Consider the following 19,774-nt stretch of genomic DNA (forward strand, 5'->3'; position numbering starts at 1 on the left):
AGCTGCTTTGGGAGCAGAGCAGAGTGAGTAGTAACGGCAGGACTACTCCTTGCTGAGTCAGAGTAGACAGTGGAAAACCTGGATGCATTTGCTCACTAAGTCCCATTTAGTCATAAGGAGAGAATATATAGTTTCCCTGACATTTCTAGTCTTGCTGTGGGGTGTTCAATTAATCCCCTCTGAGATTTATTTGAAATGGCACAGACATTTTTAATTGAGGAATTTAGTGTTCAAAGTTTCTCCTCAAATATTCAGAGATATTTAATACTTAGTTATTATTTGAAATAAAATATTTCCCATTACATGTTTTAGCTGCTTATAATTGCAATCTAAGAAACATTTGATACCTTTTATACTCATATTTTTCTGTGAGATGTTTTCTCCTTATTTCTATTTGGCTTTTAGATAGCTATTATATTTTTCAACTAAATAAGGCATATTTCATATCTGCAAACTATTACAATGAATATATCTACTCATTTCTTAATAATAAAATTTATCTTTATTTCATGGGTATATAAAATATTATAAATGCAAACATGAATTCTTTTATATTCCTCAATCTTCTATTCTCCCCACCATTTCTAAAAGAAACCTCAATGTGGAAATAATTGTATATCTTTCTTATTTGGTGTTTTAATAATTATATTGCTATTTATTTGTCCATAAAAGACAGTGTTATTTTAACTGAATAAACAAATATATAAATTATTAAAAAAAAAAAGAAGAGGAAATGTTGAAAACAAGAGACATACAGGACTTATCACACTGTTCTATGCTGTTCTGTAAAGCAAGGTATACTTTCATTAACTATCAAAGCTCTACATTTTAGCATGGAAAATTGTTCTTTCTTAAGAAGCTCTTTTTACTCCTAGATTATAGCAAATTAGGTCTTTCATTAAAGATCAATACCACATACAAGTATCTAAAGAAATTGCATTTGTTTGATTCCATTAGTATTTTAGATAATGATCTTGATAAGATATGTCAAAGTTCAGAATCTTCATATCTTGTCATCTTGTGAAATATACCATTTCATCTTCATACCTACATATGCCATATGTGGGTCATCTGATACCTTGTCACATGACACCAAGGGTAAGAGATATAAGAAATATAAGTAGATAAATTTCAGGGAATAGGTTGAAACACTTTGATCTCTCTTTCATTCTAGCTCTTTCTCCCATTCTTGTTCTCTTGATCTCTCTAAAGCTCTGTAGCTCTGTCAATCTCTCTATCGCTCTCTTTCTGCCTTTCTCTCTTTTTTCTTACTCTCTCTCTGGTTTTGTCTCTTTGGCTCTCTTCTCTCTCGCTCACTGAGCTTTTCATTCCATTCCCATTTTAAGCTATTTTTCTACACTAAAGGGAATATCATACAATATCTTTATCTCTCCCAAATAGAATCACTGTTGTTCAGTGGTAAAGTGGTGGTAGAAAATATCATAAAGTAAGACTTAAAAGCTGAGCCTTTCAGAAAACAAGTTTATCCAGGGAAAGAGACAGCATAAACCTACTTAAAATTCTAATGAAGATGATCTGGCTTTCATAGGGTTCAGCTGGCACTGAAGACCAGAAGACTCACGGCAGGGACCTGGGTGTGCCCAGTATCTATGGTATTTAATAACATCTCACATGTGTTGCACCAGAAGCGCTATTTGAATTGCAAATTGAATAGCTCTGCTGATTCTCTAAACTGTATCAGTGTCGTGAACTATCTGCCTTTTCATTTTCCAAATGGTTTGTAGCAAAACCTGCTTTAAATGATTAAAGAAGAAAGTAATTCTAGGATAGAATGGAAAAAGCCAAGTTTGATGTTATAATAATAACTAACAATAATATCAACACTGCTAATTTAAAAATGGGAGAGATCTTCAAGGAGCAGCAGAATAATTTATGGAGTTTGGAGTTGTATTGCTCTAGCTTTATATTCTGTTTCTGACACTTACTAGCTGTAGCGGTGTGACCTTATACAAGTTATTTAAATTGAGCTTCCTCTCACATACAGAAATGGAATTTCTATCTATTTTATAGGGTTGTTCTGATAGTTATAATTACAGACATGAAATTTTTAGGACTAGAAAAAAGGTAACTCTTGGTACTTGCCTTAATTTTATGTTTTATGAAAATATGAATTGAATTATCCATGAAAAAACTAAAGCACTGAGATTTTTGTTGTTGTTAGTACTGGGAGTTGAACTATAAGCGGTGGGCTTGCTGGGCAGACTACTGCATGAGCATACTTCTAGCGCTTTGGGCTATTTTTAGGATAGATTCTCAAGATTATGCCTTTGCCAGCCTGGAATATGATCTTCCCATTTACATTTTTCAAGCATCACTGTGATTACAGGCACATACTACTGCTCCCAGCTATTGATTGAGATAGGAGTCTCACTATATTGTTACTCAAGCTGGCCTTAAGCCATAATCCTCCTGTCTTGGAGAGCCAGAATTAAAGGCATATTTTGTCTGTCCTAAGGATACATTGAGATCCTGAATTTCAAAAGATAATAAGAAGTAAATTAGACTGTGAATTCCATGTTTTTCCTCCTAATCTCATTCTACATGTGCCATCAGAATTGATTCATTGTAATACATCTTTCTCTGCCAACTAGAATTCATCAGTACTCTCTTCCAGTGCACATACTAGAAGGGCAGGTATTACTGCACTTCTTGGGAGCTCTTACAAATAATATTTTGTATATGGCAAAAACTAGTAACCTAACTTGGGTCCAAAAACTGAAGGCATGAAATGCAGGTTTGTGTTACTATAAAGTTATTGAGATAACCAGTGTTGAGCAACTGTTAAGAATGTAGATAACTGTTATGCCTATATTTGCATTCTTCGGGGCTTAGGACTATAAGTTTTCACTACAATTAATCACTTTCTTTGGCCTAAATAAAAAGACAAAAATGTTACTATACTACATGATAGCAGTAACCATAAGATGGCAAGGATGCTGATTAAACTGAAACAACAACTTTATCATCTGGCCCCATTCTTGGTCACACACAGGAATACTGCATGTCTCAGCGTCCTTGGTACATGCATGACTCCATGTCATTAGGCTAATGAGATGAATCTTGAAAAACACAAAAAATTCTGTGGCTCTCTTTTCAAGGTGTGTGGTGATTATGGAAAGCATAACCAAATGACCCAGTAATAGGTTATAAGCAGTCAGGGTCCCTGAAAAAATGCATTCATTTACTGGGTTAAGTATATGAGTTCCCTAGGATAATTTGTTTCCATAACCTAGTCTGGTTGTCTTGCTAATATTTCAACCAGCACTCATGATTGATTTTTTTTTTTACCAGATCAGAAACTGAACATTCTACATCTAACTTAATTTCAAACCAACTACAAAATAGGGATGAACACTTTACAGATGAGAGGAAAATTTTTTAAAGGAAAGAAGCTGAACATGGCCAAATTGAGATTTGAATTCCTATTTGTATGTTTCTAAAATTTACCAACTTGGTCAATATCTGATTTTTCTCATCTTGGATAAATAAAGCAATAGACTGTCCAAGAGAAATCTCAATAGGCCAGTCTGCTAATTGATGTTGAGAGCCTGCCTGGGGTGTGAGGGACTTTGTGGGAAGGAGGTTGGGCACAAGAAACAGCAGGGTGGTGTCATCTTCAGAGTCATCCTGGTGGCCTCCAGGTCATATGCAAATGGTTGCTGTCAATGTAGACACTGTCTCCAATTTTGCTGCAGAAAAATTATTACATGATCAATTACATAGAACATTTCTGGATGGAGATAAAATATGGACTAGATAATTAAAGGAAGTAAATTCTGAGTCTCTGAGCTTCATTATTTGCAATTATTGTGAAAGTTTATGGTGTTTAGGAAGAACTTACTGATGGTATCCAATCCCTTCCCACTAGGGCACTATGTTGTGACACTGGCTGCTATTTTAATAGCTATGATTTTGTGTGGTTGTGAGAGTCTCTTAGAGAGGCTTTTACGAGAACTTGAAAATGAGGAAACACAAAGTAGAAAAATAAGGAGACAACAAAGCACAAACATGGGATTTGGTACACACAGTGTCCTAGGCATTATTAAACACAATCAAACTAACTAAAGTGTGATATAGGCAAGATTGAAATTCCATGGTGTACCAATTAACAGTTTAACAAAATGAATGTCAGGAAGATGAAACTGTTTGGGGGAACAATAGGAAGAGGATAAATGCATAGAAAAAGGAATGATGATGGACAAATGCATTTAGGTAGGTGGATGGACAAGATATAGAAAATGATGTGATTAATGGGAGAAGGGGTAAGGTCATGGGGGAGAATGATGGCAGGGTGACTCTATCAAGAAATCCTGTATATGACAATGGGCCTGTCACATTAAAAGCCCCCTTGTATGTCCATTTCAAGGCTAAGTTTTCAGAACTACATTTATTATTTTGTGTTTAATTATGGGGCATTGAGTTTTTTTATTGGTGTGTGTCTTAGATGCTGCATATAGGATAAATGTGTTTTTATTTTTTTGTATTTGTTATTATAAATATACTGTACAGAGGGTTACAGTTACATGAGCAAGGTAATGAGTACATTTCCTATGGAACATTGTTGCCTCCTCCTTTGTTTTTCCCCTACCATCCCTTCCTTCCCACTTCCAGAATTACCTGCCTCCTGCACCTGGCAAAGTTGTAAAGTTCATTTTCAACATAGTGTCTTGTACATCTCATTGTTACAATGGGTCAACCTGTATCCCTATTTAAGCATTTTGCTTTTTTCCCTTCCCCTTCCCAAATTAGAGAAGTGTATATAGAAGATGTAGGACATCAACATCAAATACAGTGAAAACAGGAGTTATAACTTGGGGGAGGAACAAAGAAAGAAACAAAAAATCACACAGTATATTATAAATATATTAGAAACAATAACAAGAAAAAATTTATGTCCCTATCTTTGGGTTCATTTCACCTAACATCATCTTATATGGTCTTGTGCTCAGAGCCTTTGAACTTTTCTACTTGTCCTACACATTTACCACTAATTGCAAATAAGGGAAACCATGGGACCTATTTTTGGTGGGCTGGCTTACTTCACTTAATATAATTTTTTCCAAGTCTTTCCATTTCCTAACAAATGGGTCAATGCCATTCTTTCTGATGGAGGCATAAAATTTCACTATATATATATATATATATATATATATATATACATATATTACATTTATACATTTTATATATATATATATATATATATGTTACACTTTCTTGACTCATTCATATACTGAGGGGCATCTGGGTTTGTTCCATATCTTAGCTATGGTAAATAATGCTGCAATGAACATAGTTGTGCTGGTAACCTTGTTTGTGATCATTTGGGTAAATACCCAAAAGTAGGATTTCTGGGTCATAGGTGAGCTCTATGTGGAGTCTATTGAGGAACCTCCATACTGTTTTCCAAAGTGGTTGAACAAGTTTACACTCCCAGCAACAAGGCAGTAGGGTTCCCTTCTGGCCACATCCCTTCCAGTATCTGTTGTTATTAGAGTACTTGATTTTAGCCATTCTAACTGGGGTAAGGTGGAATCTCAATGTTGTTTTGATTTGCATTTCTTTTATGGCTAGAGAGGTTGAGCATTTCTTCATGTGTCTCTTGGCCATTCTTAGATCCTCTTCAGAGAAGTTTCTCTTTAAGTCTTTAGCCACTTATTTATTGGGCAGTTGTTTCTTTGAGGATTTGTTGTTGGGGGATTTAATTTGTTTGAGTTCCAATTATATGTTAGATATGAGACCCTTGTCTGTTGTATGGCTAGTGAAAATGTTCTGCCAATCCTTGGGCTTTCTATAGATCTTGCTACCTATGTCTTTTGCCATGCAGAAACACTGCAGCTTCACGCAATCCCATTTGTCCAACCTAGTTTTGATTTGTTATGTTTCTGGGTCTCTATTAAGAAAATGTCGGCCTGTGCCAAGGAGACCTACGGTTTCTCCTACTCCTTCCTATACTGTTTTCAGGGTGTCTGCTTTGACTTCAAGGTCTTTGATCCATTTGTAATTGATTCTGGTGAAGGGTAATATAATAAAGATCTAGCTTTAGTTTTCTATAGGTGATTAACCAATTTTTCCATCACCATTTGCTGAAGATGCTATCTTTCTTCCATTCTATTTTTAGCTCCATTATTGAAGATTAGGTCTGTGGGTTAATTACTTGGTTTTCAGTTCTATTCCATTAGTCCTCAGATTTCTTCTTGTGCCAGTACCAAGATGTTTTGATTACTATGGCTTTGTAGTAGAGCTTGAATTTGAAATTGATATTCCTCCAGCACTGTTCTTTTTGCTAAGGATCATTTTTGCCATACTGGGTCTTTTATTGTTCCATATCAATTTTTGGATTGTTTCTTCTATTTCATGGCAGAATGAGGTTGGAATATTGATAGGTATCACATTAAATCTGTAGATAGCCTTTGGAAGTATTGCCATTTTCACAATGTTGATCCTTCCAATCCAGGAGCATTAGAGGTTTTCCTAAGTTCTGGTTTGATTTCCTCTTTCAGGTTTGTAAAGTTTTCATCATAGAGGTCCTTCACTTCTTTAGTTAACTCCTAGGTATTTTATTTTTGGTGGGCTATTACAAAAAGAATTGCTTTCCTGATTTCAGCTGCACAATTTTCATTGTTGTCATACAAAAAGCCATTGATTTTTGAGGGTTAATTTTATACTCTGCTACTTTGCCAAAGTTTTGAATCAACTTGAGTAATCTGGGAGTGGAGTCCATGGGTTTCTTTAAATAAAAGATGTCATCTGCAAAGAGGGAGAGTTTTACTTCAACTTTCCTGATTTGGATCCCCTTTATGTTTGCATCTTGTCTTATTGCAGTAACTATGCAGTCTAATACTAAATTGAAGAGAAGTTGAGACAGTGGACATCCTTGTCTCATTCCTGAGTTAAGAGGAAATGACTTTAGATTTTCGCAATTAAGTATAATGTTGTCTGTTGGTTTGTCATATACAGCCTTTATTGCATTGAGGATAGTTCCATGGATTCCTAATTTTTCCAGAGCTTTCATCATTAAAGAGTGTTGGTTCTTGTCAAATGCTTTTTCTGCATCTACTGAGATAACCATGTGGTTCTTATCCTTGCTCTTGTTGATGTGATGAATTATATTAATTGATTTGTATATATTGAACCAGCTTTGCATCCTTGAAATGAATTCTGTTTGATCAAGGTGTATGATTTCTTTGATGAGTTATTGAAGTCGATTGGGAAAAATTTTGTTGAGAAGTTTTGTACCGATTTTCAACACAGAAATAGATCTATAATTTTCTTTCTTTGATAAGTCCCTGCCTGGTTTTGGGATGAGGGTTACGATGGCTTCATAGAAAGAGTTTGGTAGTGAACTTTCTCTTTCAATTTCAATGAAGAATTGGAGGAGTATTGGTATGAGTTCTGCTTTGAAGGCTTCATAGAATTCTGCTGTAAATTCATCGGGTCCTGGACTTTTCTTAGATGGGAGGTCTCTTATTGCTGTTTCTATTTGATGCTTGATAGGGGTCTGGTAAGTTGGTTTAACTCAGTTTGGTTTAGTTTCAGCATGTCAATATTTGTTAGGAAATCATCCATTTCTTCCAGATTCTAAAGCTTATTAGCATAAAGGTTTGAGAAGTATTCCCCTATAATGTTCTGAATCTTGGTTGTTTGTTTCTGCGGTGATGTTTCCATTTTCATCTCTGAGTTTGTTTATTTGGGTATGTTCTCTTCTTTTTCTGATAAGATTTGCTAAGGGTCTATCAATTTGGTTAATTTTTTCGAAGAACCAACTCTTTGCTTTGTTGATTCTTTCTATGCCGTTTTTGGATTCTATTTCATTCAATTCTGATTTAATTTTAATTATTTATTTCTGTCTCCTGGAATAGGATTTAGCCTGCTCTTCTTTTTAAAGGAGATTCAAATGTCTCATTAAATTATTGTTTTCAAATCTCTCCAATTTGTTAATGTAGTAACTCAGAGCTATAAACTTGCCTCTGAGTACTGCCTTTGCTGTATCCCAGAGGAGCTGATAATTTGTGTGTTCATTTTTGTTGAATATCATGAATATTTGAATTTCCTTTCTAATCTCTTCCATGACTCACTGGTGGTTCAACAATGTGTTATTCATCCTCCATGTGTTACAAGATTTTTTTGGTGGCTTTTGGTGTTGAGTTCTAATTTTATTCCTTTGTGGACTAAGAGAAAATAGGGCATAATTTCAATATTTCTGAATTTGAACAATTTTGCTTTGTGACCAAAAATGTGTTCTATTTTGGAAAATGTTCCATGTGCTGCTGAGAAAAATGTGTATTCTGATGCTGCTCCATGAAATATTCAGCAGATGTCTGTTAAATCTACTTGATCTATACAGTTATTTATATCTGCGGTTTCTCTGTTGAGTTTTTGCCAGGTTTATCTATCGTGTGGGGATAGCAGTGTGTTAAAGTCCCCAACAATTAATGTCTTTGGATCTATGTGAGATTTGAGGGAAAGTAGTGTTTCTTGAATAAATTTGAGTGCTCCTTTAATTGGCGAATAGATATTTAGAATTGTAATATCCTCCTGAAAGAGAAATCCTTTCATTAGTATGTTGTGACCTTCTTTATCTCTTCTCACTAATTTTAATTCAAAGTCTATATTATCTAATATTAAGATTGCAACTCCTGCTTGTTCAATGGGGCTGTTTGCTTGGTAGATTTTATTCCAGCCTTCCATTTTCAAAATATGTTTCTTTTTATGGGCAAGTTGTGACTCTTGAAGGCAGCTTTTTAATCTAGACAGTCTATGTCTCTTAATTGGAGAGTTAAGTCCATTAAAATTGCGAGTTCAGATTGAAATGTGTTTGGTAGTTTCTGCCATGTTATCCACCTTCTTGGGGGCTTGACAACTGAGTTCTTCCTATAGTGCTTAGATTCTCAGAATGGGTACAATTTCTTGGCCTCTATTGTGCTCTTGCTGGTTTTCTATGTGTAGGACATCTTTAAGAATCTTTTGTAGGGCTGGTTAGTTGGAGATATATTATTTCAGTTTTTCTTTGCTATGGGAGGTTTTTATTTGACCTTCCATTGTGAAGGAGAATTTAGCTGGGTATTCTTGGTTAGTAATTGTTTGTCTTTAGGGCATGGTATACATTATCTCAGGCTCTTCTTGCTTTAATTGTCTCTGCCAAGAAATCTGAGGTGATTCTAAGTGATTTCCCTTTATAGGTGATTGATCTTTTCTCCTTGACAGCTTTAAGTATCCTTTCCTTGATCTGAATTGATCCTGTGCAGATTATAATGTGATGGTGGGATGTCCTGTTCTGGTCTGGTCTATTTGGGGTTCTAAAAGCTTCTTGTATCTGAATAGGCCTATCTTTTTGCATGTTTTGGAAGTTCTCTACTAACAACCTGTTAAATAAATTTCCTAGATCACTAACTTCCCTTCTAGGTGCTCCTCTGTATCCATTATCCTCAGATTAGGCCTTCTTATGGTGTCTTCTAAACGTTAAACAAATCTATCACATTTCTTGTATTTTTTCTTGGATATTTATATGTTTTTTGTCTATAATATCTAGGCAGTCTTCAATCCCTGAGATTCGATCTTCTGCATAGTCTAACCTACTGTCAAGACTTTCTAGTTCATTTTATTTCCTTTCCTTCTAACTTTGATGGTTTCAAATTCTTTGTTGGAGCTTTGTTTTAGATCTTGTATAGACTGCTTTACTTCCTTAATTTGGTCTTCAGTGTTTATTCTTAAATCCCTTAGTTGATTGGTTATGGTTTCATTGGACTCCCTGTCCTTCTGATGGGCTGTATTCAGCATAACCTTTTTGACCTCGCTGGATTCCTTCAGTTGTCTTTTTATGGATTCCATTATGCCTCCATTGATATTTGTCTATTCTCATGCTGCTCACAGATTTCCTGTATTAATCTTTGATTATCTTCCTCACACGCAATTCCTGAATTACTCTTTGACTATTCTCAGCCTGCTGACACAATTTGTATTTTAATCTTCGATTAGCTTTCTCACACTCATGAGATTCCTTTATTAATTTTTGGTTAGCCTCATCATGCTTCAAAGTTCCTGTATTAATCTTTGGTTAGCCTCATATGGCTCCTAATCATGCTCACACTGAGTACTTTTCAGGCTTTAAATTGTTTCATTCACCATGTTTACCAGTAGTGTTTGTAGAACTTTTGGGGAACTCTCCTCTGGATTATTTATTAACTGTTCTGTCACCTGATTATCATGAGTGGAAGTTGAGACACCTGGACTTGCCATTTTTCTTGTGTTTCCCCAGCTTGTTCTGTCCATTTGGTATGAAAGTAACACCAATTTCATGCTAGAACACTATATTAAGTCAAGAATCAACCAGAGTCCTGTAGTTACACAAATTGATTGATGCAGTCAAAAATGTCTGCAGATACAATCTATTTCAGCAGATATAATCTAATTCAACATGAAATAACTATGGATTAATGCGCTAAGAACATCAAAGAGAAATTAATAGCTTTAGGTAGAATTGTGGTGAAAAATATTAGAGGAATGTGAAGAAGTAAAAGGAAACAGTGAACTTAACCAAGCCCTAATTTCACAGAGGAAACAGAACAGCATGAAAGGAGGAATGAGATAAAAAAGAAGAAAAAAGGAAAAAAAACAAAAATTTTAATTAAAAGAATTTAACAGATAAAATTATTTAAAGAAATAATACTGATATAAGAAAAGGATAGGGGCTGGGAAGGTGGCTCAATGGTAGAGTGCTTGCCTTGCATTCCTGAGGCCCTGGGTTCGATTCCTCAGCATCACATAAGCAAAATGAAAAAAGCTGGAAGTGGCGCTGTGGCTCAAGTGGTAGAGCGCTAGCCTTGAGCTGAAGAGCTGAGGGACAGCGCCCAGGCCCAGAGTTCAGGCTCCACGACCAGACCCCCCTCCCCAAAAAAAAAGAAAAGAAAAAAAAGAAAAGGCTAGAAGGAGAGGAAGATAGAGATAAAAAAGGAAAAAGGAAAAAATAAAATAAAAATTGAAAATGTAATACTTAAAAATTATATAACTATAACTATAAAGAAATACTACTATTAAAGGACCTAAGAGGTTGTGAATTGAGTAATCAATTTCTGTATTAAGTATGCATACAATGAAGGACAAGGTCTAATATTCTAAGACAGGTATATATCTGGGGTGAGCAGAACAGAAATTAAGTCACACAAAAAGAAAAGGACCAAAAGGTTAATAGAGATTAAAACACACACACACAAACACACACACACACACACACACACACACACACACACACACATCCTTAAAATAAAAATTGTGAAAGAAAAAAAATTAGAAAGCAAATTTTTTAAAAATTTTAAAGAAATTAGCGGGGAGCATCTTGTATCTCCCCTGTGTCCTTAACTAGTCTCTTGGTGGAGTCTCTGGTTTGCTTGTGGTGTTTGACTTTCCTGTGACATGACTGGATTTTTAAATCAGTTTGTTTGAGCAGGCTGAATGAAGGTCTGACTTACCCAGGACTTTGTGATCCTCCTTCCTGGCTAGTTCAGTAGGAAGGAGATTTGCTTTCAGTATCATAAAATAGGGAGATGGCTGTTTCCTCTAGCTTGGAGTTGCTGTGATGGGGCTAGGTTGTGGGTAGAGTTGAGGGCTACCAGCAATTGGTAGCTTTTCCCTGAGGGGCTAGCTCCTGAGATATTCACAGAGCCTAACCTGGAGCCATTCTCAGGAATTAAGTTTACTGAGTTTCAATTGTTTTTATTTTTTCCCTCCTGCTGCTGGGTGTGCTGCCTTGGCTGAAGTGGGGAGGGGCAGCCTCTGGCTCTGTTTACCCAGTGAATAAAGTCACTCCTCCGTGGGTGGAGCCACCTCTGCCTGGGAAGGGCAACTTTCCCCTGGGTAGAGCTGAGCTGGAAAGGTGAGGTAACTGTGACCTGTTGAATGGCTCCTATTGTTTTCTTCCTAGGCCTGAGTTAGAGCTAGCCACCAGGCTGGGCCTTTGTCAGTATCCAAAGATGGAGTTCTTCTCCTGTGCTGGGGGACAGGCTACCTTCCCATTGCTGCTCCATGAATAGGAGTGAGGAGGTCTTGGGGATACTCCCCCCAGTCTCTTGGTTTCTGGGCTGTCAATGTTCTGTGATCAACAGGATGAAGATTTCTGCTCCTTGTCAATTCTTGCTGATGGTGAATAGAATCTGCTTGATCACCTCATCTGGCACCTTTGTCCCAGGCTCTCACTGTTAATATGGTGGCAGCAGCAGCAACAGCAGCCGCTGCTGTGGACACACTGGCAAGTGCTCAGATCTGTTTCCTTAACCAAGCTGCCTGGATTTTTCCTCTTTGGCCAAACTTTCTGTACTATGATGGCATACTTGGTGTGACTCTCTATCCTAGGACAGCACACTGGAACACTAAAACTTAAAACTGCTTTTTATGTGAGAGCTTGTTTAGCATCCAGCTTCTCCTCTGCCTTCTTCCTCTGGGCCGATAAATGTGTTTTTATATTAAAGCTTATGTATATTTATGTCATTTCCATGTAACAGAAATATAATAGGTAAGTCAATCCATGTATACTCACTTACATATATAAGCATGCATTTGTGTGTATAAGTATATATTCATTTGTCTGTGTATGTGTACATACTAACAGATTCCTATAAATGGATGGCCTCTGATGTGAAAAATTCCACAAGCTTTGCAGTAACAGATTTTGCTTACAGTCTACAACTCTAGATTCACAGCCTGACGCAGAGGAAAGTTTCAAGTGGCATCGGTGCTATCAGACACTGTTTGCATGAGTAATTTTCCTAATTTCACAATAAATAGTCCTTTGAGCATTTACTAATTGCTAACAGCTTGATACATGATTAGAACAAGGTTTAAAAAATATTCACACTCAAACACATGGGTTATCTTTTCTTATACTGAACAGTAAATTCTAATTACCATTCAATTTTGTTAAAAATAAACAAACATATATTGAGTGCATTCCATGGTGCCAGAATATTTGCCATTAGGAAAATTATTTCTTTATTTTTATGGTGATGGGCCTTGTGCTCTCACTTGGCTTTTCTGCTCAATCCTGGGACTTTACTCCTTGAGCCACAGCTCCACTTCCAAGGGACATTTTTTTCATTAATATATTTATTTTTGTTATGATTGTAAAAGTGATGCAAAGAGGAGTTACAGTTACATCAGTCAGGAAATGAGTACATCTCTTTTTGAACTATCACCCCTGTCCTTCTCTTTCCTATTTATTTTCCTCCATGGCTCTGTCAAGTTGTATAGCTTATTTCTGTAGTGTCTAGTGAGTATCACTGCTACATTTGTCCATTCTTTGTCCCACCATTTCTGAGAAATTTTTAAATGAGTTACATAATGTTCCTGCCCCCAAAGGAATTTCAAGTAGGAGGAAGGATCACTACCACTGGTCTTTAATTATCTATAGGCTTTGAAACCAGAGTGTTTAGACACTAGCTCTAAGTACCATGAGTTCCATTTATATTGTCCAGACACTTAACCTTATAGGCCTAAAAAAGAGATATGGTGAAGGACAGAGAAAGGAGCCATTACATGGAAGTCCCAGAAAGGAAGCATTTCAGCTCATCTTCATCCACTTTCAGAGTAAGCTGTAGCTTAAAAAGGGAGAATTTAGGAGTACTAGAGGTAAAGATATGCATAGTTCAACTGATCTCATTTCAGATATGTTGGAATAATGTCAAGATAGTCTGAGGTAGCATTTAAGACAGGCTAAAAACCACCTGCCTAAGGATTGCTCACATAAGACCTTGTTACAAGAGTCATTGAAGAAGTGATTTGAAAATAAACACTGGACACCAAATTAAGGAGGTAAAGAAGCTGATACAAGATCTAAAGCAAAGCTCCAACAAAGAATTTGAAACCATCAAAGCTGACCAATTAGAAGGAAAAGAAATGAAAAACAAAGTAGAAAGCCTTGACAGTAGGGTAGACCATGCAGAAGATCGAATCTCAGGGACTGAAGACAGCATAGATATTATAAAGAACATACAACTATCCAAGACAAATGCAAGAAACATGGTAGATCTATTCAACATTTGGAAGACACCATCAGAAGGCCTAATATGAGTATAAAGCATGTAGAGGAGCACCTAGAGACAGAAGTTAATGGTCTAGGAAATTTGTTTAATAGGATCTTAGCAGAGAACTACCCAAACATGCAAAAAGATAGGCCTATTCAGATACAAGAAGCTTTTAGAACCCCAAATAGACCATACCAGAACAGGACATCCCACCAGATGGATTTACAGCAGAATTCTACAAGGCCTTCAAAGAAGTTCACACCAATACTCCTCATCTCTTCAATGAAATTGAAAGAGAAAGTTCACTACCGAACACATCATAACCCTCATCCCAAAACCAGGCAGGGACTCATCAAAGAAAGAGAACTGTAGACCCATTACTTTGATGAACATTGATGCAAAACTTCTCAACAAAATTTTGGCCAACCGACTTCAACAATTCATCCAAAAAAATCATACACCACGATCAAACAGGATTCATTTCAGGGATGCAAAGCTGGTTCACTATACACAAATCAATTAATATAATTCATCACATCAACAAGAACAAGGATAAGAACCACATGGTTATCTCAATAGATGCAGAAAAAGCATTTGACATGAACCAACATCCCTTTATGATGAAGGTTTTGGAAAAATTAGACTCCAGGAAACATTCCTCAATACAAAAAAGGCTGTGTATTACAAACCTACAGCTAGTATTATACTTAATGATGAAAAACTAAAGCCATTTCCTCCTAACTCAGAAACGAGACAAGGATGTCCACTGTCTCCACTTCTCTTCAATTTAGTATTAGAATGACTAGCTACAATAATAAGACAAGATGCAAACATAAATCAGGAAAGAATAAGTAAAACTCTCCCTCTTTGCAGTTGATATGATCTTGTATTTAAATAATCCCACGGACTCCACTCCCAAATTACTCAAGCTGATTCAATACTTTGGCAAAGTAGCAGGGTATAAAATTAACCCTCCAAAAGCAATGGCTTTTCTGTATAACATCAATGAGAAAAGCATGGTTGAAATCAGGAAAGCAACTCCATTCGTAATAGCCCCACAAAAAATAAAATACCTAGGAATTAACTTAACCAAAGAAGTGAAGGACCTCTATGATGAAAACTTCAAAAACCTGAAAAAAGAAATCAAAACAGAACTTAGAAAGTAAAAAAATCTCACATGCTCCTGGATTGTAAGGATCAACATCGCGAAAATGGCAATACTTCCCAAGGCTATCTACAAATTCATTGTGATACCTATCAATATGTGAACCTCATTCTTCAAGGAAATAGAAGAGGCAATCCAAAAATTCATGTGGAACAATAAAAGAACCAAATAGCAAAAAACGATCCTTAACAGAAAAAACAGTGCTGGAGGAATATTAATACCAAATTTCAAACTCTTCTACAAATCCATAGAAATCAAAACAGCTTGGTACTGTCACAAGAGCAGACCTCAAGACCAATGGAATAGAATTGAAAACCCAGAAATGAATCCACACACCTATAGCCATGTAGTCTTTGATAAGGGAGCCAAAAAATAGAATGGAGGAAAGGCAGCCTCTTCAGTAAATGGTGCTGGCAAAATTAATCACTTGTAGCAAACTAAAACTAGATCTTTATATATCACCCTGCACCAGAATCAACTCCAAATGGATCAAAGACCTCGGAGTCAAAGCAGACACTCTGAAAACATTACAGGATGGAATAGGAGAAACCCTTGACGCCAAGCCAAAATTTTCTTAATAGAGACCCAGAAACACAACAAATCAATGAAAGGTTGGACAAATGGGATTGCATGAAATTGCAGAGCTTCTGCATGGCAAAGGACATAGCTAGCAAGATCAATAGAAAGCCCAAGGATTGGGAGAACATCTTCACTAACTCTACCATGGACAAGGGTCTCATAGCTAACATATAATTGGTCCCTGGGTTTGAATGAAGTACTTGTGTTTGCTCTACTGCTTGCTTATGGTTGATGTTCTAATGTATGAGTCAAACCTTCATCCTAGCTATTTTTTTGTACATTTTTATTGTAAAAAATACTGTACAGAGGGGTTACAGTTACACGAGCAAGGTAATGAGTACATTTCCTGTCAAGTATTGTTACCTCCTCCTTCGTTTTCCCCCTACCATCCCTTTCCTTCCCCCTCCACAACTACCCCTCCCCCCCAAAATACCGAAGTTGTAAAGTTCATTTTCAACATAGTATCTTCTACATCTCATTGTTACAATGGGGTAACCTGTATCCTTATTTAAGCATTTTGTTTTTTCCCTCCCCTCCCCAAATTAGACAATGCATATACAAGATGCAGAGCCCTGACATCAAATATGTGAAAACAGGGTCATACCGTATCAGAGAAGCATACAAAGAAACAAAAAAAATCACATGGTACATTATAAATACGTTAGGAAAAATAGCACGAAAAATATATTTGGATCCCTATCTTGGGGTTAATTTCACTTATCATCTTATATGATCATATGTACATAACTTTTCACCTTTTCTACTTGTCCTACACATGTACTACTTATTGAAAATAAGGGAAACCATGGGACCTATGTTTCTTTGGGCCTGGCTTACTTCAATTAGTATAATTTTTTCCAAGTCTTTCCATTTTGTAACAAGTACTGTGATGTCATTCTTTCTGATGGAGGCATAAAATTCCATTGTGTGTGTGTGTGTGTGTGTGTGTGTGTGTGTGTGTGTGTGTGTGTACATATATATAATCACATTTTCTTGATCCATTCTACTGCATTGTTGGTGGGAGTGTAAACTTGTTCAACCACTTTGGAAAGTAGTATGGAGGTTCCTCAAAAGACTCCACATAGAGCTCCCTTACGACATTTTGGGCATTGACCCAAACGATCACAAAAAAAGGCTATACTAAAGCTACCAGCACAACTAGGTTTATTTACCATAGCTAAGATATGGAACCAACCCAGAAGCCCCTCAATAGATGAATGGATCATCCTGTCTTTTTGTTGGCTGATTAGAGATGGAATCTCACAGAATTTTGCTGTCATTCTAGCTTGGAACCTTGATCCTCCACATCTCAGCCTCCTGAGCAGCTAGGATAACAGGTATAAGCCACTGACACTCACTCAAATAATTTAACTAATTTTAAGTACTGTTTTAAAAGTTTAACTTATTTTAACTAATGTATTAAAGATTATAATATGAAATATTAGTTGTTATTTGTACTTTTGCAATTTAGTGATCTTATCTAAAACATATTTTAAAGTAATAATATATCTTTTCTTCCTTTAAGAATATTTAAAAATGGAATTAAACAAAATGTCTTTACATAAAGATAAGATTTCTTCAGGTTGGTCCACATACCTGTGAGGGTCCTTGCACCATTCTTAGGAGATTCATGGGGTCAAGACTTTTCATTAAAATAGCTAGAAAACATTTACTTTTTAAAACTATGTTAACATTTCTATTAATTGTACAAAATCAGTGCTGGATAAAATTGTGGACTATTAGTATGAATCAAGGCCATGACACCAAATAGAAATTCTGTTATTGCTCTCCTGTGAACCACTTTTAATTGGAAAAAGATGGAAAAAAAGCCAGTGTTTCATACTTTTCTTGAGGATGTATCAAACTAATTCTATTAACCCTAAACCTATGAGAAATGGGTTTTTAATTATTCTATGTGATGGAATGGGAATTTCAAATTATTTCTACTATAGATTGAAACACAATGGTTTTGTCAGTTAAAAAAAAAAAAAGCACTGTTTTTCAGGATACCTGTGCCTCATACCTTTAATTATTGCTACTCAAGAAGATGAAATATAAGGATCCCAGTATAAAGCCAGCTTTGGCAGAAAAAATTGTGAGACTTTTCTTGCAAATTAATGACCAAATGTGGATCTGTATCTTAAGTGGTAGAACACCAATCTTGCCCGTAATGGTAAGAGACAGTGCCCAATCCCTGAATTCAAGCTCCATCATCATCTCACACACACACACAAATAGAAAGTACGAGTATGATCGTTTGAGTTATGTGCCGAACTAGCCACTTTTCAAGGTATATAACTTCAATTTGAAAGAATTGAAATACAAAATTATGGTTGCTCCCACTTGACTATTTGATAGATACCTTTCTTTTAAAAAATGAAGGGAAGGAACCTATCACTTCAAGGAAAAACCAGTGACAGTTTTTGTTGCCCAAGATGAAATTTAGGTTTCTATGTGAAAGCTAAAAATTGGAGAAACTTGCAATCTACTACTATAAGCCTGACAGCTTCCCAATACTAAACGACTTTTCTGTTGAGATCAGTAGTGATATGAGCAAATGCATTTTTTTGTGAGATTGTATAATGAAATGTGTCAACATTCGGAAGATCTGAGCAACTCAGTGAATCAATATTTTTGTAAATGCTTAATGCATGATACAAGCTCATGCATGGATAAAAAGATTCATCAAAGTACAAAATAGACTGATGGATTTTAATGCAACACAATAAATTCATTGGCATGTATTCAGATTCCATATTGCAAGTGATATTTAAGAAACTCCAGTTATCAAGTTTTGGTGCTGTATCAGTTATCTGAAAAGGCTATTAAAATATTCTTCAATTTCCCAACTACACATATTTCTGAGCCTAGATTTTCTTCCTATACTTCAGTGAAACAACATATCAAAGAGATTGAATATAGAAGCAGATAAGAGAATTCAGCTGACTTTGATTAAGCTACACATAGAACAAAAAAGAGACATAAAGTTGTGCTAAAGAATACTCCATTCACAATACAGTTCTGTTTGAGTTAATACGTAGTTATTGGGCATACAACTATGTTATCTTGACTTACTAGATTTATTGTGACTACTTTAAAATTTATTAAATTATTTAAATATTCTCATTGCTATTTGTATCAGGTAAGATATTTATACTGCAACACACAGAAATCACAGCTTTATGAAGCTCTGCATAATCTTAAAGGGTCACAAAGTATCTATTGAGAACTTGAAGTGGCATAGATATAAATTAAGCATACTACAGTGCTGCTTTTGCAAACTAGTGACTCCACTGAATTAGCATGTCTTAATATGCTTATAAATAAAATGCTGTGACTATCTTCAAAGTTCTTAAGGTCATCTGGCTATTTAAAAGACTACCATAAACTGAATGCTTGGTATTATGATTGTAGACAAAGCTGGGAATAACAAACACCTAGACTTAAATTAATTACACTAACAGATTCTGGCAATATTAACAGTTTAAATCATTCCAACCATAATTGATGCTGGCCTTCAGCCTTAAACATGACAAAAATGCACAGTGAATATTCTGTATAATCTTTGCACTCCTCAATTTACAAAATCTACCAGGTCAAGGTATAATTTTCTTCTAGAGCTTTTCCCCCTTGACAGTATGTCTCTATACACATTATGTTTTCTATACATAATACCAAATAAAGTGTTACATTTCTGCCTATCAGTCCAGCTTCCTGGATTCTAGTGGGAAAGTGCTATGGGTATCACATTGTTAGTATGTCTGAATTTGATTGGAATAGTTGATGGTAGCACTTCAATAGAGCTCTGACAGTTTTGAAAACAAATGTTCTGATCAAAACTGTAGAGAAAAACAAAAAAGAATGACTATACTATTCTCTTGTTCGTTCTCTTCTTCCCATTTGCAAATTCAATAGCCTGCCTGTCTATCTCCGTATTAAACCAGAAACTTCATTTTAACTCTAAGATGTTAATGATTACATAATGCACCATCAAATT

This window comes from Dipodomys spectabilis, unplaced genomic scaffold (assembly GCF_019054845.1).
Source record: "Dipodomys spectabilis isolate Male_0828 unplaced genomic scaffold, ASM1905484v1 ptg000003l, whole genome shotgun sequence".
NCBI lineage: Eukaryota > Metazoa > Chordata > Mammalia > Rodentia > Heteromyidae > Dipodomys > Dipodomys spectabilis.